Source organism: Vombatus ursinus, unplaced genomic scaffold (assembly GCF_900497805.2).
Source record: "Vombatus ursinus unplaced genomic scaffold, bare-nosed wombat genome assembly UNPS02014801.1, whole genome shotgun sequence".
NCBI lineage: Eukaryota > Metazoa > Chordata > Mammalia > Diprotodontia > Vombatidae > Vombatus > Vombatus ursinus.
The window spans coordinates 21,242,794-21,265,142 of record NW_020954579.1 but is presented as its reverse complement, the minus strand read 5'-3'; the positions used below and the strand labels follow the sequence as shown (position 1 = coordinate 21,265,142).

General features: G+C 34.5%; 1 long non-coding RNA gene across 1 annotated transcript in view; it reads left to right on the top strand.

Annotated features, from left to right (window-relative positions):
- Positions 1 to 1,527: 1,527 nt before the first annotated feature.
- Positions 1,528 to 22,349, top strand: part of LOC114050762 — a 74,128-nt gene continuing 53,306 nt past the window's right edge. Inside the window, exon 1 of the long non-coding RNA XR_003570073.1 lies at positions 1,528 to 1,748. This is a non-coding gene — a long non-coding RNA (uncharacterized LOC114050762). The remainder of the gene's footprint in view (positions 1,749 to 22,349) is intronic.

The following is a 22,349-nucleotide window of genomic DNA, read 5'->3' as shown; positions in this document are numbered from 1 at the left end:
CTCTTTTTTTGTTTGTTGTTTTTTTCTTTTTTGTGTTTTTTCCTTTTTGTTCTGATTCTTCTTTCATGTCATGACTAATGTGGAAATATGTTTAATATGATTATACATCTATAGCATCTATCAGATTGCATGCTCTCTTGGAAAGCGGTTAGTGAGGGAGGGGGAAAATTTAGAACTCAAAATCTTATAAAAGTGAATGTTGAAAACTAAAAATTGATTAATTAATTAATCTTTAAAAGTGTGTATCATAATATAGAGTTGATGTGAAGTAAACACAATGGTAATTTTTATACTATTGTTGTAAAGGCTGTACCCATATATGTAGCATGGGGAAATTGTTTTGTGATGCAAAGGGAGCCAGAATAGAAAACTGTAGCTTCTTCTCCTGCCCTTTTCCCAGGGCAAGTTTAATTCTTCTCAGGAGAGAAATAGGAGATGGTCAGCCACTCTTCTCCTCAGAGATATTTTTTATTCTGGCACCCTATGATAGAATTATATCTATCTGCTCCCTTAAATATTATTAATCTGGGTGATGTAATTTTCAGGTTCAATTTAACTTCTGACTACTGTTTTATTAATGAGGAAAGCAGGACCTCAAACTATCTCCAAGGCATTATTCCCATTCTTTCTGCCAAATACCACTTTCATAATTAATTCATATAACAACTATTAAAGAAACCTATTTATCCAACTCAATTAGGAAAATAAACAAAAAAACAAGCAAACCAAAACATAAATCAGAGAAAATATACATCAAGAAATACATACCAGATAATAAGGAGCTCTCTGTCAATCGAGAGCAAAGTAAGTCATTGACAAAAAGAAAGAGAGAGAGAGAGAGAGAGAGAGAGAGAGAGAGAGAGAGAGAAGGTGGAGAGAGGGAGGGAGAGGGAGGAAGAGGGAGGGAGAGGGAGGGATTGATTTTCCCAAGAAGAAATTCCCTGAAGTCTCTAGTGTAGCAAGCTGGAGATACAGACATGGGGAGACTGCCAGCTCCTCCCATGCTGTCTTCTTCCCAGAGCCTTTTTCTTCAGCTACTTGAAATGGGATTGACATCTTTCTTCTCCTTGAAAACTGGAAGCCAAAAGTACATGAAATGAAGGCAGAGCCCAAAGTAACTCAAGTGACTCAAAAAAACTAAAGCATCTCTCTCTCTCTCTCTCTCTCTCTCTCTCTCTCTCTGTCTGTCTGTCTGTCTCTCTCTCTCTCTCTCTTTTCCTCCTTCTTCCTCCCTCCCCTTCAACTCTGCCCCAAACTTGACTCACTGGAATCTCTCTCTACCAATGAGGAGAAAGCCCCATACCAATCATCTTTAAGACTGGAGTCATATTCTATGTGTGAGTGAGTCAGTTAACTAATTAGCATTTATTAAATGCCTACTACATATTGAGCACAATGCTAAGTACTGCTCTCAAGGAACTCATTGAATAATAAGGTAGACAGCATGCAAACATCAATATATAAAGCAGACCTATGTAGAGTAAATTGGGTGTAGTCCCAGAGGGAGGGCACTAAGACTAAGGAAGACTAGGAAATGCTTCTCACAGAAGATAGAGCTTTAGCTGAAACTTGAAGGTTGCCAAGAAAGCTTAGAGGTGGAGTTGAGAAAGGAGAGGTAGTGTTCCAAACACTGAAGACAGGGAATAAAAATGCTTAGGGTCAGGAGACTGAGGATTGTGTGAGATGAAAAGCAAGGAGACCAGTGTCAGTGAAGACATTATTACGATAAAATGAATATCCACCCAAAGGTAAGGAAAATGACTTTCAGATTTATGCAGAGACTTAGAACTTCATCTTTTTCTTTTCACATAGCCCAGTCAAATGAAACATGATCTAAATTACTGCATAAGCCTTCCTAATTCAAGGTTTTGGTAAGAAAAACAAATAGAATTCTATTTCAACATCTAAGACATTCAAATTCTAACAGACTGTCTCTTTGGGAATATTCCAAAGACAAAATCATGATATTCATTGCTTGATACTAGCAAGCTTTATGCTGGGGCTTGGAAATGTTTAGACAATAGAGAGATTTTTAATTATAATAATATTTTCTATAAGGGGCTTTGGCTTGCAGTCATTATCTCAAAGCATTTCTTGTCTTTTATTACATTATGAGGGAATTCAGCAGCTAATAACTTAGATATATTTTACATATTTTACTAGAAGCTTGCAATTCACCTTGTTGTAGTACTCATTCTTTTCAAGACAGTTAGATGTCCTAACAAATAGAAATGCCTACACATTACATATTTGTCAATCTCTCACTTAACAAATATCTTCTAGTTATTTCATAGAGAAAGGCCACTTCAAGGCTATTGGCTCAATTAAAGCTTTCTATGAGCATTTAAGGCTTTTAAAAGCATGTATAATTTTATTCTTTAAGTCATTAGGCAGGCAGCTTGGTGCTTTCATCTCTCTACCTTGGTACAATGCCTGAATGAGGCCTCTCAGAATGACTTCCTGTCTGGCCTGTGTAAACCATACCTCTCCCCTGTCTCTGAGCTGAAAGGAGAATATGAAGTCAACAAGTATAACATGAAAATAAATAAAATCCAGTTCAAACAAACCACTTTCTTTAGTCAATAGTTTCTGGCCCAAGTTCAACAGTACCCAGCAAAGCTTTTGAGATATCTTATTTTTAAACTATTCTAAGGTTAATCCTTCAAGATTATCTTATTTTTAAGTACCAAAAGGATCATATGATAAAATGACTCAGGTATTATCATGTATTGATGATTCATGATGTCCTTCTGGAAAATGAAAACTAAGGAGTCTAATCAATAAAATTATTTCTAGGCTTTGAACTAGTTCCAAGTCAATTTTTCTTGGCAGTTTTTTGGCTTCCTGAAATACACTGACCCAAACCATGAATAATGATCTAAAATTGCACAATATACAGAAACCATCTGTTAGATAGGAACTGGAGGGTGATGTCATGGGGCCATTTCTAATCTGAATTTAATGTCCTGCCAGTGCTGATGTCACTGGCTTGGCAACACACTGGCAGAGTCCGACTTGTTATGGATGAATAGGTACTGGGAGGAAATGTTGTCACTAAGTGAAGAAGAATTTTTTTTTCTGTTTTATGCACAAGAGATCAACTAACAAGAAATGGGGAACCATTACATTGCAATAACAAGTAAATTCTAGGGAGATGAATTAACAAATTTCATCATTGCTGTGATCTTTTCCCAGGAATGAATAAAAGTGATTGTATATTTCAAGCAATCAAGACTCTCATCCTATAAATAAGAAAGATATTTTAAAGAAAAAAAACAAATCAGGCAAATAAAAGACATACCAGAGTAATTTCTACATATGCATGACCAAAGAAGATTTTGAGTTACCATGACACTAGGATGTATTTATGTTTAGGATTTTAGAATGTAGAAACCAGGATAATCCACCTTTACATTCAGAAACATGTTTGCTTTGGAGTCCTATACCTAATTCCTAATATAGAGAACATGAAGAGAGTTCAGTGGACTATAACAAAAAATAATAAATGGATTAGGAAGTTACTTGAGGACAAGCTACAATAACTGGGCAGGTGGGAGTAAGATGCTAAGAAGGCACTGACAAGAGATTTTTCTCTTCTATAATGTTTCTCTATCCTGACAAAAGGCATCCCAATTTTGATCCACAGTGTCTGGATGACCCTGGGCAAGTCACTTAACTTTTCAGTGTCTGGAGTCTAGACAACTCTATAAATTTCAGAGAAGTTTCTGATGTGTATTTGTGACTAGGATTTCCTCTCCTGAGAGATACCTAAACCAAAAAATAGTATAGGTCCATCCCTTATGTCCAAAGAAAATATATTTAAGTTCTCATTCTGTCAGCTGTGAAAAAAAAACTCAGAGTGTTTCTTCAGAAACAGGAGAAAGAGAGAAATGGAGGTTTTTCTTAAATTCTCTTCAGGGCTGTCTGAATTATTCAGAAAAAAAATTTCTTACCATGTATAGAATCTATCATTATGTATGTGTTCCAAAATATATTTTTTAATTTAATAGATCACCTCTTCTAATTATTTGGAATGAATTTGGAAAGTACACATTTTAAAATTAATGGACTAGACTATTTCAGTGTTTTTATTTTAAATTTTACAGGATAAATAGACCACAAATAAGTTTGTACCAAGGTAAGAATGCATTTACATAAAAAAGATACAAAAAAACCCCACAACAACAACAACAATGAGCGTCTGATCAATAAGATACAGAATAGGGTAAAAGTTGTGTTATAAAAATTAAGAAACTTTCTAAAGTTAAATTTTCAACATATGAAATGACTGGTATCTATCTAGCAACTATTCAGACCATGTACACTCACTCAGGTTAAATATTTTTTAAGACAAATGGGTATATACCAGGGAAGGGGAATGGAATAGCTATTTATATAGAACTTGTTTGGTGCCAGGTGCTGTGCTAAGTGTTTTACAAATATCATCTCACATGAGAAAGTTATGAGGAGATGGGATAAGTTAATACACCCAGGGTTGTAAGGACTTATGGAAAAAGTGCTTTTTAAAAAAATTATGTGATTTTAAGTGAAACATTTTCAGACTGATACAATCAAATAAAATTAAATTTCATAGTCTCAATGTAATTTTGAGTCTCCAATTTGCACATTGAAAGGTAAAGGTCTAATGATGAATTCCATTCACAATATTGTCTCTCATTCTTGAGAAAAGGATGGCAACAGATGTAAATTTTTCCAAGAGCTAATTTTCCTCTGGCATTAATTTTGGGGAGTGGAAATTACAGGTATTGAACTTTCTGCAGAAAAATTTAGAACAAAACAAATGTGGAGTTAATTGTTTTAGATGAAATGGAGAATAGATATATTCTATTACTAAGACTAAGAACTGATGGCTAATTTTAAAAGAAATTTTTTGATATACCATCTAAAAGGCAATTCAAGAGAATAGTCATTTAAGATTCTCATTATGCTTATTATGCATTATTATGCTGTATGGAAGCATGGCCTCTATTGATAAACAGAAACACTGATGAGTCTGAGGCAGGATACCGTTACAAAGACAAAAGGTCAGCATGCTCCCCTCATGACAAACATATGTTTTCCATTGGGCACTTCCACCTATACTGAATTTCCTTGCCGCTCATTATAGTGTATTGACATGCAATTAGCCTAAAAAACCAAAATGTAGAAAACATGGTTTTATATTTTTTTTCAAGGAAGGAATTTAAACTCTTTTAAAAAAAAATTGATGATGGTGTTGATAGGGAATTGTGTGTGCAAAATACCCAATTCCAATTTTTGTCGCTTTCATAGACCTTAAATGTTTCACTTATCTTGTATTATAAACTCCAAGCTGTGGAGAAATATTCACCAGACAAGTCATAAATCATGCCTAAAGACAGGTGCAATAAATACCAATGTCAAAAAGTTACAATGTAAAATTATATTGTTTTGACAAGATGTCCAGATGCGTTGACAACCGAGCAAGCAAACAGCATCCTTCCCGAGAACCCATTGATACAGGTGTGGGGAAAAGGATCCAAAGATACCATACTGAAAAAAATAAAGTGGGGTGTTAATGGTTGTAATACAAAACTGATACTCTCAAGGACATGATTAGCAAAGACTCACCCACCTAAATAAGTGGGTCATACTCTAAATTTTTACAGGGTCACAAAAAGAAAAAATAATACATGAGAGACCTCTTCAGGTACATCTGTACCTGATTGTACACAAAGTGCACTTCTCTAAAAAGTTCTATGTAAGGTAATTTTGGCAAATAAAATACCAATTTAATTGCATTGTGGAGTAAATTATTAAAAGGAATGCTATGGTTAATCTCATCTCAAATTAATTATAACATTTAAATTTATAACTTGTATAAGTGGTACCAAAAGGCTTTAAACTGCACCGAGATTTTTGGAACACATTGTATTAGACTGTATTATCATGTATTAAGTGTGCTCAAAGCAATGTTTATCTAAATTAGTTATGTTGTATTTCCATTTTTTCAGAGAATAGCAAAAACTTATAACATTAGTTGTATAATGCAAAATTAATTATGCAGGATGATAATTAATATTCTTGATTTATAATAAAGTAATAAATAGGTATTTATAAAAAATAACAAGTAGACATTCATAATCATGACAAGTTTCATGTAACTTTTCATAAAATATGACTAGACAGGAATTGAATGACTTTCCCTGGGATGAACAAGGACATCCATGCCTCCACCACCACCAGCACCTCTCCCCCCAAAAATGAATCCTTATTATGTATGTTTCTAATATGAATAGAAAATGAGCTTACAGGTAACATAACAACTTCTGAAATTATCTGCGTTTTTAAAGTAATTCTCTAGATTTTTCGTCATCTTCACCAAGGCTTTTGCCTTTTCATGTAAAATAAATGGGAAGAATTGAGCAGCTCTCTGGAGATTTCAGGGCCGCCATCCACTCTAATTAGAAATGACCAGCTAAATTAGGCAAAAATTTCAAGAGTTATAATTATTTCAATTTTCCACTTTTGTATGTGTCAACATAACGTTTACTCCTGGATATTGCATTTGCTTTGAGAATTGTTTCAGCTGGCAAAAGATTTAACTATTTCAATGGGGTTTATATCAACATCCCATGACATTCAGATCCCTGAAATAGAATACTGTTTTATAGACTCCAAGATGTCCCACCAGCTCCAAAAGGAACAGATTTGCTTTTCCCTTTGATCAATATACAGAACAAAGGCATCAAAAGCCATTTCCAATAGTCAAGTGGTCATAATGTGTGAATAAAGTTTTCAGAATTATATTTGTAAATGTTAAACTACGATATCAAAGTTTGCCCTAATTCATTAATGTAAGATATGAGAAAAGAAAAAAAGAAACAACTCAGATTTTTTTTTACATTACATAAATGGAAAAAGATGACAAAAGATATGAATATTCAATGTTTCATGGGTTAAAGAAAGAAAGGCTCATTGATATATTATTAGTTGATTTGCAAATTGGACTAAACATTCTGTAAATCAAGTTGGAATGATATTTGAAAAGTCCTCCACACAGCTAATGAAATTATTTTCTTTAAGTGAAAGTTTAATCTTGCATCTCACACACACACACATGCACACACACACAACCTTACAATGACTCCTAGTTATCTCTAGGAACAAATACAAACTCTACTGTTCAATACTTACATTTGTTCACCACTTGGGTACTTCTTATCTTTTTAATTGTCTTATAAATTACTCATATCTTCATATTCTACATCTAGCTACACTATTTGCTATTCCTCACACACGACAGTCCATCTCTCATCCATCTCTGTGTCTGTACACTGCCTCGAATGCTATACCTCTTCATTCTTTCCTCTTAACATCTCTGACTTCCTTTAAAGGTTATCTCAAGTTCTACCATGTAAGAGAGGCCTTCCTTGATCCTTTCCTTCCCCTTTCTTCATTGACTGCTATTTCCTTCTCCTCTAAGGTTACCTCCTATTTCCCCTGTATGCATCTTGTATGTAATTATTTGTGCATATATTCCCTTCGCCTTTATAATGTAAATTACTCAAGGGAAAGAAATATTTTTGCTACTTCTTTGAATCCTTCATGCACAACACCTGACCCTTAGCAAGTCCTGGATATGCTTGTTTAATGATTGAAGAGAATAAACAGAGGGGGAAAAGGACTATAATATGGAAAAAATGAGGAAGAAAATGGAAGAACTTATTATTTCCCATAATTGAAGAAGAAGGAAGTTGCAGGCATCTTATGCATATCATATTTATGATAAGTGGGTAGAAGAGGGTCAAACACCACACACATTAAGAGAGTTTAGTACAGAAATACATCTGATAAAACAGGCAAACAAGGGGAAAGGAAGACAGGGAGTTGAGAAGATAGAGATGGATGGAGAAAAAAGAGTCACAAATTAAACAAATATAAACTTAAAAGGGAAGTTTAAAGGAGAGAAATAACATTGCAGAACAAATTGAAAGAATCTTGACTGGATGAAAACAGGAGATATAGATGAATAGGATCAGACCTCTTTAATTCCATATTGTTTTCACTAATTTTACTCCTTTTCTTTACCCATCTTTTTTTTAAGGAAAAAAAAGAATAGGAATAGGGAGTGAAAACAATGGGAATAAGGAGTGAAAACACAATTAGCTTCATAATTGCAAACATGAATGTGGTGAGTTTAGTCATAAAGTGTAGAGTAGCAGAAAAGATTTTGAAAATAGCATCCAATGATGTGTTGTTTTCAAGGAGAAAAAGACAAAACAAAACTTAGATGCTCATAAAATGTTTTTAAAAAAAATTGTTTCAGACTTTATTTTACCTCATGTGATTTTGAAAATGTTAAAAAGTTTAATTCATTGGAAAATTCTAGAACAGATTATTAGAATTGAGTAGTGAAAAGAACATCTATAAATGGAAGTATTAATCATAAAGAGCCAGCATGGCTTCAACAAAAATGAGTCATGCTGAACAAACCAACCCTCCTCTTTTAACAGTATTACAGTATTAATGGTATTAATTGTATCAATAGTATTAGTTGATAAGAGTAATGCTATGGATATGGTTTGCCTAGATTTTAACAAAACTTATGAGAAGCTGTCTTATACTATTCCAGTAAGGATGGGAGGCATAGATTAGATGATAATGCAATTAGATATATTCTGAAGAGGCTGGATGGTTAGACTTAAAAATAAGTTGTAAATGACAATATCAACATGGAACAAGGACTCAGGTGGGTTTCTTCAGAAATCTTTGCTTGGTTCTGTGCTATTTTTTATTAGAGACTTGGATAAAGGCATAGGTTCTAAAATTTGTAAATGACACAAAAGCTGAGGAATAAAAAATATCGTGGATGACAGATTCAGAATTCAAAGGTATCTTAGTGAGTAAGAATGTTGATTTTAATGTAAAAAGATGAAATCCAATAGGGACAAATGAAGTGTTACTCTTGGGCACAAAATGCCAATTTTTCATCTACAGGATGGGACAGTCATGGTAGATAGCAGTTGTTCTGAAAAAAAAATCTTTGAGAGTTAATAGGCTGCAAACTTAATGTGAGAGATATATGTGATGTCAGTCAGTCAGTCAGTCAGTAAGCATTTAAGTGTCTACTAGGTGCAAAGTGCTATGATAAGGTCTGGATATTAAAAAAAAGGTGAGCCACTATTTTCAAGGAACTCACAATATAATTAAGGAAACAGCATGCAAACAGAATGTATGTATGTATATGTGTATATATGTAGATGTGTGTGTGATAAACTGAAAAATAATAGAGGGAAGGCACTAGAATTAAGGGGAGACCAGGAAAGGCTTTCTGTAGAATAAGGAATTTTAGCAGGGAATTGAAGAAAGACAGGAAGTAGGGATGAGGAGTGAGAACATTCCAGGAATCAGAGAGTGCCTTTGAAAATGCCTGGCATGGGAAAGTGAAGTTTCTTGTTTAAGGAAGAGTAAGGTGACCAATGTCACGGATTGCAGAGTGTCTGGGGGTGAGAGGTATAATGTAAGAGGAGACTGGAAAGGTGGAAGGGAGGGTAGGTTATGAAGGATTTTGAATGTCAAATAGAGGATATAATTTTGATCCTAGAGGTAAAAGGAAGCCACTGAAGTTTACTGAAGAGGGGAGTGACATGGTCAGACTTAAGCAATAGGGGGAGATTTATGGCAGAGAGAGCAACCTGCAGGATACTGTAATCAAGAGGAGCTGAGAGCCTATACTAGCAGGGTCAATGAGTTAGAGTAGATAAGGAAGTGTGTGTGTGCATGTGTGTGTGTGTGTGTGTGTTTAAGAAAGTAAAATGAATGGAACATTAATGCATTGTTGATGGACTTGTGAAATGATCCAACCATTTTGGAGAGCAATTTGGAACTATGCCTGAAGGGATATAAAAATGTAAATACCCTTTGACCCAGCAATAGCACCTCCAGGTCTATATCTCAGAGGGATCATAACAAAAGGTAAAGGTCCCACATGTACAAAAATATTTATAACAGCTCTTTTTGTGGTGGCAAAGAATTGGAAATTGTGGGGATGACCATCAATTGGGGAATAGTTAAACAAGTTGTGTTATATGAATGTAATGAAATATTATTGTGCTATAAGAAATGATGAGCAAGCAGACTTCAGACAAACCTGGAAAGACTTGTATGTACTGATGCTGAGTGAAGTGAAAAGAACCAGGAGAACATTTTACACAGTAACAGCCATGTTTTGCGATGACTAACTTTGATAGACTTAGCTCTTCTCAACAATGCAAGGATCTAAGGTATCTCCAAAAGTCTCATGCTAGAAAATGCTATCCACATCCAGTGAAAGAAATATGGAGTATGAATACAGATTGAAGCATACTATTTACTCTTTTTTTCTTCTTCTGTTTTTGTTTTGTTTCCTCTTTCTTGTGGTTCTTCCTATTGGTTCTAATTCTTCCTTACAACATGACTAATGTGAAAAATGTTTAATAGGAATGCATATGTAGAGCCTATGTCAGATTGCATGCTATTCTTTGACATTTTATGAATTGGGGAATGACTTGTATTCTTTTAAATTTGACTCAGTTCTCTACATATTTTAGAAATGAAGCCTCTATCAGAGATACTGGTTAAAAATTTTCCAGTTTTCTGCTTCCCTCCAAATCTTGGTTGCATTCCCTTTATTTTTGCAAAAATCTTTTCAATTTATTGTAATCAAAATTATCCATTTTGCATTTCATAATGTTCTCTATCTCTTGTTTGGTCATAAATTCTTCTATGCTCTATAAATGTGACAGGTAAACTATTTCTTGCTCTCTCAGTTTGTTTATAGTATGAGGCTTTGTATCTAAATCATGTACCCATTTTGACTTTATTTTGGTATAGGGTGTAAAATGTTGGTCTATGTCTAATTTCTGTCAAACTCTTTTCTTTTCTAGTTTTCCCAACAGCTTTTGTCAAATAGTGAGTTCTTATCCCAGAAGCTGGGGTCTTTGTATTTATCAAACAGTAGATTATTATAGTCATTTGACTACCGTGTCTTGTGTACTTAATCTATACCACTGATCCAGTGCTCTATTTCTTAGCCAGTAGCAAATAATTTTTATGATTGCTACTTTATAATACAATTTAAGATCCAGTATGGCTAGGCAACTTTTGGTAGCATTTTTTTTCATTATTCTCCTTGATATTCTGGACATTTTGTTCTTCCATGGTTACCCACTTTTATTAGGAATGCTTCTAGTTTGTCCCTATTACATATTATACTTGTTGATGGTTTTAGGCAGATGCTACTTATTTTATGGAATAATTCATTTATTCCTATGTTCTGTAGTGTTTTTAATAGGAATGGGTGTTGCATTTTGTCTACAGTTTTTTTCTGCATTTATTGAGATAATCATATGGTTTCTGTTAGTTTTGTTATTGACATGATCAATTATGCTGATAGTTTTCTTAATATTGAATCAGCCCTGTATTTCTGGTATAAATCCTACCTGGTCATAGTGTATTATTCACATGATAAGTTCCTGTAATCTTTTTGCTAATATTTTATTTAAAATTTCTTCATCTAAATTCATTAGGGAAATTGGTCTATAGTTTTCTTTCTCTGTGTTGACTCCTTCTGCTTTAGATATCAGTACCATATTTGTATCATAAAAAAAATTTGGGAGGATTCTGCTTATTTTGCCAAATAGCCTATATAGTATAGGTCAAGATTTTAAGCTATAATACATAGTAGTAACCATCAAACTTAGTTGGTACTGGTTAAAAAATAGATTAGTTAAATAAGATGCAGAAGCAATTAAATGTAATGTTTGATAAACCCAGGAACTTCATGTACTGGGGAAGGATAACCTATTGCTAGGAAACCTAGAAAGTCACCTGAAAGAAACTGGATTTAGACAAACATCTGACATTATACATGAAAATAAATGCCAAAATGAATGTATGACCTAAATATAAAACATCATGTCATGAACAAATTATAGGAGAAGGGAAGAAGATAACTTACATAATAACTACTCATCTTTGTGAATTCAAACTCGGCCTCAGACACTTACTAGCTGTGTAACCCTGGGTAAGTAATTTAACCATATTTGCCTCAGTTTCCTCATCTGTAAAATGAGCTGCGGAAGCAAATGGCAAAGCACTCCAGCATCCTTGCCAAGAAAATCCCAAAGATGCAAAGATTCAGCAATGACTGAAAAACAATTAAACAACATGTTTCACTTCTAGCTCAGTAAAGAAATAGCAGGGTGACTTTGTGTAAATCATTTAACTTCTTTTATATTATTTCTTCTCTGTTTGCCTTGACTAATTAATTTCCTTGATGCACATAACAACACTGTAAGATACTTCAAGGAGTGAGGCAGAGTTGTGAAAATCAAATGAAATAATAAGTATTTATTTCAAAAATTGAAAAATTGCTATAGAAATGTAAACTGACATGATTAATATTGAACATACCTTTTGTTGAATCAGTTGAATTATATACATTTTAATGCCTGTTGAATTGTATTATGATTACAGATTTATTAATTTAGGACTTTAAATCCACCATCCCAATTTCTACTCACATATGCTTTTATGTCAGTTCTAGAAAAAGCAGTAGAACAAGGCTAGAATTTTTACATATATATGTGTGTGTGTGTGTATCAGTTTACCTATACACATATATAGGTTGCATATATGTATGTGTATATTATGTATATATGTATATGTGTGTATATTGATATGGAATCCATGAGAAAGTATACATGTGTGTATGCATATAGATGTAGATATAGATACAGATATAGATATAGATATATACATACACACATATATGTGCATTTGTGTGTACATACACATATGTTGTTTGTCCTTCCTTTTTGAGGAAGACCAATGACCTCATGGGGTAATGTCTTGGCTTGCATGTGAATTGGATTTCTATGAGGTAGAGTTATGCAAAGTTGTCAGCCTTACTCTCCCTTTCAGAGTCATTGAAGTCCAGTGGCAGGACAAAAGTCAAGATGACTGTTGATGGTCCAGGATACAGTGAATGACTTTGGTGTCTTTGATGTCTGACTAAGCTCTAAGAGCTACACAGTACCTGCCTCAGCCACCTTTATGGCTGTTGAAACAAACTATTCTCATCCACCCATTCCTTTGGGGAGAAGTCTTCACATGCTTGGGGTAGACGCCCCCCTAACTTGACAAATGAAATAAAATGATATATGTAAATCACTTTGGTCTCTGAGTGGTGTCTGCAGTTTTTACTTCAAAGGATGGGACAAAATGATGACTTATAAAAGTAATTCATTAAGGAGTAACACTAACATTTTCCCCCCTGTTTGAGGACTGTTGGTTACCCTCAACATAGTTAAGCCTGTCTGCCCAGATGGTTTTACTGGGATATGACCTCTGTATATGCTATAGCTTCTTGTAGTCACAGGTGAGACTTGAGTGCCAGGTGGACAATAAAGGTGAGCAGCCCTGAAAAAGGCTCAGTGAGGGATGATGGAGTAAAAGCAGTGATTTGCTTGAGCTCTCCCCCAACACCCTCCAAATACCTGTAAAAATGGTTCTAAACAAATTCTAAAGCAGCCAAACCCACAAAAAGACAGACTGAAACAAATTTCAAGCCCAAGACAGCCTGGATAGTTGTTCAGAAAGGCATATCACGCTGGGCATGGAGAGGAGCACAGTTCAGAATGGGCGTGCAGGCAAAATGGATCTCAGAGAAGTTGGAGCAGCCCTCAGAGAACTGAATCATGGGTACCTGTGGTGATTTTCAGACTTCTCAACCCACAAACAGCAAAGAAAACTTGGAAGGTCAGTAGGAAAAGTCTGTGATTATGGTGAGATAGAAGCTCAGTCCCAGCTTCAGTCGCTGTGGCAGCTGCATTCAGAGCTTCCAGCCCCCAGACTGAGGGAGAATCAGAGAGGGATTGCAGGGATCTCTTTGCCAGTGCACAATTCTCTTGCTTTGCCTGTGCTTGGATCTGGGCGACAGTTCCGGGTGGCAATCCGGGGGCAAGGAGGAGTGCTGGCATGGTAGAGAGGAAATCCTCCTCACAGTTCCAAGGGTGCTTGTGGTCACTCATAGACCAGCACACAGGCCAGGAAAGGACTAAACACCTCACCCTTGGTCATACCACCTTGGAAGAACTGAAAATTTAAAGGTCCCTAGAAGTATATCTGAAAACAGCTGCACAAAACACCTGAAGCTTGGGACAGTACATTCTCTACACTGTAAACAGACCCCTACCTTAACAAAGAGTTTATAACTCAAGTAATTGGCTGGGATCATGAGCAAACCTCACAAAAAAAGCCAGACCATAGCATCTTTCTTTGATAACAGAGAAGATCAAAACATGCAACCAGAAGACAACAAAGTCAAATCTCCTACATCCAAAGCCTCCAAGAAAAATATGAATTGGTCCCAGGCCATGGAAGAGCTCAAAAAGGATTTTGAGAAGCAAGTAAGAGAAGTAGAGGAAAAACTGGGAAAAGAAATGAGTGATGAAAGAAAATAATGAAAAACTAGTCAACAGCTTGCTAAAGGAGACCCAAAAGTAATAATGAAGAAAATAATACCTTAAAAATAGCCTAACTCAAATGGCAATAGAGGTCCAAAAAGCCAATGAGGAAAAGAATGCCTTCAAAAGCAGAATTGGCCAAATGGAAAATTAAGTCCAAAAAGTTACTGAAGAAAATACTTCCTTGAAAATTAGAATGGAGCAATTGGAAGCTAGTGACTTTATGAGAAATCAAGACAATGTAAAACAAATTCAAAACAATGAAAAATTAGAAAACAATGTGAAATATCTCATTGGAAAAACAACTGACCTGGGAAATAGATCCAGGAGAGAGAATTTAAAAATTATTGGACTATCTGAAAGTCATGATCAAGAAAAGAGTCTAGACATCATCTTTCAAGAAATTATCCAGGAAAACTGCCGTGATATTCTAGAACCAGAGGGCAAAATAGAAATGGAAAGAATCCACCAATCACCTCCTGAAAGAGATCCCCAAAGGAAAACTCCTAGGAATATTGTAGCCAAATTCCGGAGTTCCCAGATCAAGGAGAAAATATTGCAAGCAGCCTGAAAGAAACAATTCAAGTATTGTGGAAACACAATCAATATCACACAAGATTTAGCAACTTCTACATTAAGGGACTAGAGGGCATAGAATATAATATTCCATAGTTCAGAGATAGAATTACAGCCAAGACTCACCTACTCAGCAAAACTGAATATAATCCTTCAGGGAAAAAATGGACATTCAGTGAAATAGCGGACTTTCAAGCATTCTTGATGGAAAGACCAGAAGTGAATAGAAAATTTGACTTTCAAATACAAGACTCAAGAGAAACATGAAGAGGTAAACAGGGAAGAAGAATCATAAGGGACTTTTTATGGTTGAACTGTTTATATTCCTGCATGGAAAGATGATATTTCTAACTCATGAGTCCTTTGTCAGTATTAGGGTAGTTGAAGGAAAAAAATTATATACATATACATATATATATATATATATATACATATATATATATTCAGATAGATAGATAGATAGGCACAGGGTGAGTTGAAGATGATGGGGTGATATCTGGAAAATAAAATTAAGGTATGAGAGAGTATTATCCTGGGAGAAGGAGAAAGGGAGAGAATGGGGTAAGTTATCTCACATAAAACAGACAAGAAAAAGCTTTTACAGTAGAAGGGAAGTGGGGGAAGGTGAGAGAGAATGAGTGAATCTTATTCTCATCAGATTTGGCTTAAGGAGAGAATAACATATACACTCAATTGGGTATGGAAATCTATCTTACCCTACAGGAAAACCGGGGGAAGGGGACAAGAGAGCAGGAGGATGATAGAGGGGAGGTCAGATTGGGGGAGGAAGTAATCAGAAGCAAACACTCCTGAGGAGGGACATGGTCCAAAGAGAGAATAGAATAAATGGGGGGGGGTGGGAGAGGGTGAAGGGAAATATACTTAGTTTTTTTCAGCATGACTATCATGGAAATGTTTTGCATGACTACACATGTATAACTTATATCAAGTTGCTGGCCTTATCAATGAGAGTGGGTGAGGAGGTAGGAAGGGAGAAAATTTGGAACCCAAAGTTTTAAAAAGAAGTCTTTAAAAAAAAAGTTTTAACATGCAACTGGGAAATAAAATATACAGGAAATGGTGTATAGAAATCTATCCTGCCCTACAGGAAAATTGAAGGGGAAGGGTATAAGACAAGAGGGGGAGAGACAGAAGGGAGGGCATATTAGGGGAAGGATATTCAGAATGCATGTCATCTTGGGGTAGGGGGAGGGACCAGATGGGCAGAAAATTTGGAACTCAAAATCTTGTGGAAGTGAATGTTTAAAACTAAACATAAATAAATTAATAAAAAAAAAAAAGATCAGTGAGCCCTCATACCAAAGGTGCAAGCCCTCCATGAACATCCCACACACCTAGTGTTGGTCCCCAGCTGCATTACTTACAAGTTAAATTTTATCCTTTCATTCTTTTTTGTGGAAAGAAATTAATTGAAATCAGTTGCTTTGTCATTTGAATCTCTTGTAATGTTATTTCAAAGAGGTTCATAGCATCATAGACTTTAAGCTGGAAGGAACCTTAGAGGTCCTCTAGTCCACTGAGAGAGTTAGCATATAATGTTTGGTCAATTACTATATTTCTCTAGGCCTCAGTTTCCTCATCAATAACTTGAACTCTATGATCTCCAAGGCCTTTTCATGCTCTAAAAGCCATGGCTATATCTTGTCAGATTAATTTTTGTGAACTCTACTGATTTATGTATCTTAAAAAAAAAACACCAAAACATCACTTAACATTTTTCTTTAGGATTTTCTCCTTTTTCTTAGGTGCAATACAAATAACAAGAGAAGCAAAATCCAGATCTAAAAGATCTAATTGAAACAGCCAATAAACTTAATCACAGTGTTGCTTCAGAAAGGAATGTGCTCCTATAAATGAAGGCACTTGGAGGTCAAAGTTCATAAGGTGCAATTATCTCAGACCAATTAAGGATTTTTTGAAAAATATATTTCACGTTCCAAAAGCTGGTAAGTAGAGAAGCAAATATTCTTTTTAAGTGTTTTAAGAGTGAATTTTATGCATGTGGTTTATTTTATGAGCACATTTCTTTCCTAGTAAAGATGAAGATACACATACACAAATCCATTTATTCTTTAACATCTTGTAGAACGCATTGTTTTTAAAATTTCCTTTGTCATGATGTCATTTACCTAATCTAAAAGTCATGGTGAAGCTGGACAAATACACGTCTGGCAAATGAAATAAAGTGATATATGTAAGACACTTTGGTCTTTGAGTGTTGTCTGCAGTTGTGCCTTCAAAGTATGGGACAAAATGCTGACTTATAAAAATGAATAATTCATTAAGGAATAACGTTGGCATGTTTTTCCCCTCTGAAACCTAATCACCTGAATCTTAAGTTATCAAGTAAATGTGTTTGGGGGAATATAATTTTGTCCATTTCATTTAAAAAAAAATCACTTAAATTAGGGCAAGGCAACTGCTTCATTGTTTTGAGTAGGAAGTTATTTGTGTTGTAATCAGAGGTAAACCCTATGTGGTTATATGAAATGTCCGTTATTAAGGTTAATTCATATTATAAAAATATACATGTGTTTCTGAGAAAATCATAAATAAAACTTCTATCTAACCAATGATGGTCACTAATAACAGGTCACTATCTGCATAAATATGTTTATGAATATACATATATGAATCTCTATTATGCATATTATATGCACATATTACATATATGTATTTATAAATTATAACAAAAAATTTAACAGCTAAACAAATGAAAGTTCCCAATCAGTGATAGAAGATTTGTTAAACAAACAAGCTTTGCCTCATTCTGAAATCTTACAATGTAAGCAATGTACACAATATATCTTATTTTGACATTCGGAGTGATGATTGTCTTTGCAATAATCCATCTTCCAATGAATGAGTCAAGCATTCACACTTCCTATGTCTATGTGTTATTGGAACAACTAATAAATTCAATATAAAAGAAAGAATATCAGTCAAACTATTTGATGACATCAGTAGCTATAGCACTGTGGTTAGATCATAGATCATAAGACCATAGACTTTGAATTGGAAGCAATCTCAATGGTCACCTAGTTCAAAGTCCTCATTTTATAGATAATGAAACTGTGACTAGGGGTGTTCAAATGACTTGCCAGGATTGATAATCTAATCAACAGTACAACTGCTACTGGGAAGGGCATCACAAACTTCTGCCTGTGACCCCAAACAGATTATCTCTGTTTCCTAATTTAAGCATTTTCGTATGATTTTGCTTGGATCATTTATGAATCTACTTGATAATAAGCTATGTTTTAACCAATGTTATTGTATTTGTTCATGCTCATTAATAAGTTTCATAAAATTCCACAAGGTAAGAAGTAAAACCAGGCCCACATTTGCATAAGTGGCATGCAATTTGGTGATTAATTATTCTCATATTATTTAATTTGTGTTAGTGTTAGTGTTGTTTCCCCTTAGGTAGACAACAAGTTCTTTAAAAAAGGGATCATGTTTTTTTTTTTTAATTGTGTATCCCCTAAACTGTGTAATATAGGATAAGGTTCAACAAAGATTTTCTCATTGCTTTATTGATTGATGAGTGTTTACTCTATAAACATTAAAAAAAAACAGGAGGCAACAACAACTGGTCAAAGTATATGGAATTCATTACAGCCTTTGCAATTATAAGCTATACACTTTATTTGCTTTATTTGGGAACCGTTTTGTGGCTATTAAGCAGTTGTTTTTCATTTTTGTTTAGGAATGGACTGACACAGAGTGTTTCACATACTTGAGTAAAAATGGACTTTCGGAATGACATCAATATCTTTTCTAACTCTCCCCTCCCCTCTTAAACACTGAATTAACAAATGATGACAGTAGTTTCCTTCTACTATCTAACATGATTTTCTCCCAATGCTCTGCATTTCTCAGTTAACTCTTACTCTTTGCCCTAGAAGTGATCATCATTCAGAATATGTCCCTACTAAACACTTTAACATATGCTTCTAATCTTGAGGGAATGCAAATGTACACATTCAATTCAGTAAACAAAATCAAAAGGATCTGAATAAATAAAAATACACATACCAAATACATTTTTGCTGACACTTCTGACCCTGGGATTGCTTTTTAGCCAGGTTGCAAAAGTCAAAGGGCAAAGGGCAGGGTTAAGAAGTGGCTACTTGCCTCTGATTTGTTGAAAATAAAACATCAATGGAAGACCTCTAAAGTAATTTGAGGAAATTTTTTCCTCTTCTAGGAAGGATGTCATTATTCCATTTTTAAAGTTCAAACTGTTTAGAGAGAAAAACACTCAAGTGAAAACAGGCTTGAAACATTAGAAACCTGGCAGAGTCAATTTGTAGAACCCTGTGAAAACAGGTACACAAAATTATCCATGGTAAAGATATAATTCATCATGGTTGGAGCACACCTCAATTATTCATATATTATTGAACATATATCTCTTCAGTACCAAAACCAAATGGCTGAATCTTTTAAAATAAAACAATACCAACAACAACAGTAACACTCTGCATTTAATTAATGAAGAAAAAATAAAGCCATTCAAGTGTTCATATTTAGATAAAACAAATAGTTGATTGATTTTTTTAACTTCCCATAGAGTTGCTGTAGATTAAGTACCGTCTGGCTGACCATTTAAGATAATCTCTTCAGACTTTGATATAGTAGCTTAAGCTCCAACTTGAACATTGCTGCCAAAATAATTTTCTAAGATCATCAACCAAATGATTCTTTGACTTGAAAAAAAATGTCTTTTGGGAATTACAAAGCACTTATTAGAAAGTTTCTGTCAACTGCATGTTGGGAGAAATTTAAGTAATATTCATGACCAAACTGAAAATCAGAGGACTCAGGAGGCAATGGACCATATGATCACAGAACATAATCGGAAATAACCTGAATCATCTAAGCCAATCTATATCAGAAAAAGACACTCCCCCAACACACACCTACAGTATAGACAACAGATGATTATCCAGATTTTGCTTGAAGACTCCCGTTGAAGAGGAATCAAATATAAATCATTCTATTTTTATTTAAAATTTTATTTTCCACAATTATATGTAAAATTAATTTTAGTATTTGTTTTTTAAATGTGTTTAGGTTACAAATTCTTGTCCTACCTCCCTTTGCATCTCATTGAGAAGGGAAGCAATTTGATATGTTATACATATTCAGTCATGCAAAACTTATTTCCATGTTAGTCATGTTGTGAAAAAAAACACAGATTAAAAAAAGGAAAAAGAAAGTAAAGAAAAAGCCTGCTTCAATCCGAACTCAGACTCCATCAGTTCTTTCTCCAAGGATCGATAGCATTTTTCATCATAAATCTTCAAAATTGTCTTAGATCATTCTATTGCTGAGAATTGCTAAATCATTCATAGTTGATCATTGTGTAATATTACTGTAACTGTATACAATGTTCCCCTAGTTTTGCTCATTTCACTTTGCATCAGTTCATGTAAGTCTTTCCAGGTTTTTCTGCTCAATATTTCTAACATCACAATAGTGTTCCACTTTGTATCAGTTCATGTAAGTCTTTCCAGGTTTTTCTGCTCATTATTTCTAACAACACAATAGTGTTCCATCACAGTCATATGCCATAATTTGTTCAGTCATTCCCCAATTGATGGTATCCCCTCATTTTCCAATTCTTTGCCACTACATCAAGAGCTGCTATAAATATTTGTATACATATAGGTCCTTTTTTTAAAAAAAAATTTCTTTGGGATACAGACCTTGTAGTGGTATTGCTTGGTCAAAGGGTATGCATGATTTTAAAGCCTTTTGGGCAAAGTTCCAAATTACTCTATAGAATGGTTGAATCAGAATATAAATTCACCAACAGTGCATAAGTGACTCAATTTTGCCATATCCCCTTCAATATTTGTCATTTTCATTTTCTGTCATACCAGGCAATCTGTTAGGTGTGGGATGGTAAGTTAGAGTTGGTTTAATTTGCTTTTCTCTAATCAATAATGATTTAGAACATTTTATATGATTATAGACAGTGTTGATTACTTCATCTGGAAACTTCCTATTCCTATCCTTTGACAACATTTATCACTGGAGGAATGGCTTTTTTTCTGTAAATTTGACCTACTTCTCTTTATATTTGAGAAATGAGGTCTTTATGAGAGAAACTTGCTGTAATTTTTTTGTACATTTATGATCACTGTAGTTCCCTTCATCCTATTTCCCCTCTCCTTCTCTCTCTCTCTCTCTCTCTCTCTCTCTCTCTCTCTCTCTCTCTCTCTGCTTTCACCCTGTTCATTCTCAAAAGAGTTTTTCTTCTGACTTTTACTTATCCTAATCTGCCCTCCCTTCTATCAGACTCTCACTTCCCTCCCTTTTCTATTCAGCTCTGGTCTTTTCAACAAGTCCTTCTTTTCAAGAGGACTTGAAAGTCCTCTATTTCATTGAATTTCCATTTTTTTACCCTCAGTTTTACTGTGTAGGTGACTCTTGGTTATAATCCTAGCTTTCTTGATCTCCAGAATATCATATCCAAAGCCCTCTGATCCTTTATCCTGACTTTCATTCCAGGATATTTGAGTTGTTTCATTTTGGTTGTTTGCAATATTTTCTCCTAAACCTGGGAGATCTGGAATTTCTCTATGATATTCCTGAGAATTTTTATTTTGGGATCTATTTGAGGAGGAGATAAATGGATTTTTTTCTATTTTTATTTTACCTTCTGTCTAGAATTTCAGGGCAATTTTCCTTGATATTTTCTTGCAAAATGATGTCTAGGCTCTTTCATGATCAAAGGATCATGGCTTTCAGATAGTCCAATAATTCTTAAATTATGTCTCCTGGATGTATTTTCCAGGTCAGTTGTTTTTCCAATGAGGTAGTTCACATTTTCTTCTATTTTTTTTCATTCTTTTGATTTTGTTTTATTCTTTCTTGCTGTCTCAGAAAGTTATTAGCTTTCACTTGCCAAATTATAATTTTTAAGGAATTATTTTCCATGAGCTTTTGTACCTCCTTTTCTATTTGGCCAATTCTGCTTTTGAAGGAGTTCTTCACTTCAGGGATTTTTTTGTATATCTTTTTTTTTTCTTATTTAGCCAATTTTGCCTTTCAAGCCATTCTTCTCTTCACTGGATTTTTGTGCCTCTTTTACCATTTGACCTATTCTGGGTTTTTTAAATGTTATTTTCTTCTATATGTTTTTTGTGCCTCCTTTACCAAACTGTTGACTCTTTCTTCATTTTTTCTTGCATCACTCTCATTTCCCTTCCCAATTTTTCCTCTACCTCTCTTACTTGATTTTTAAAATCC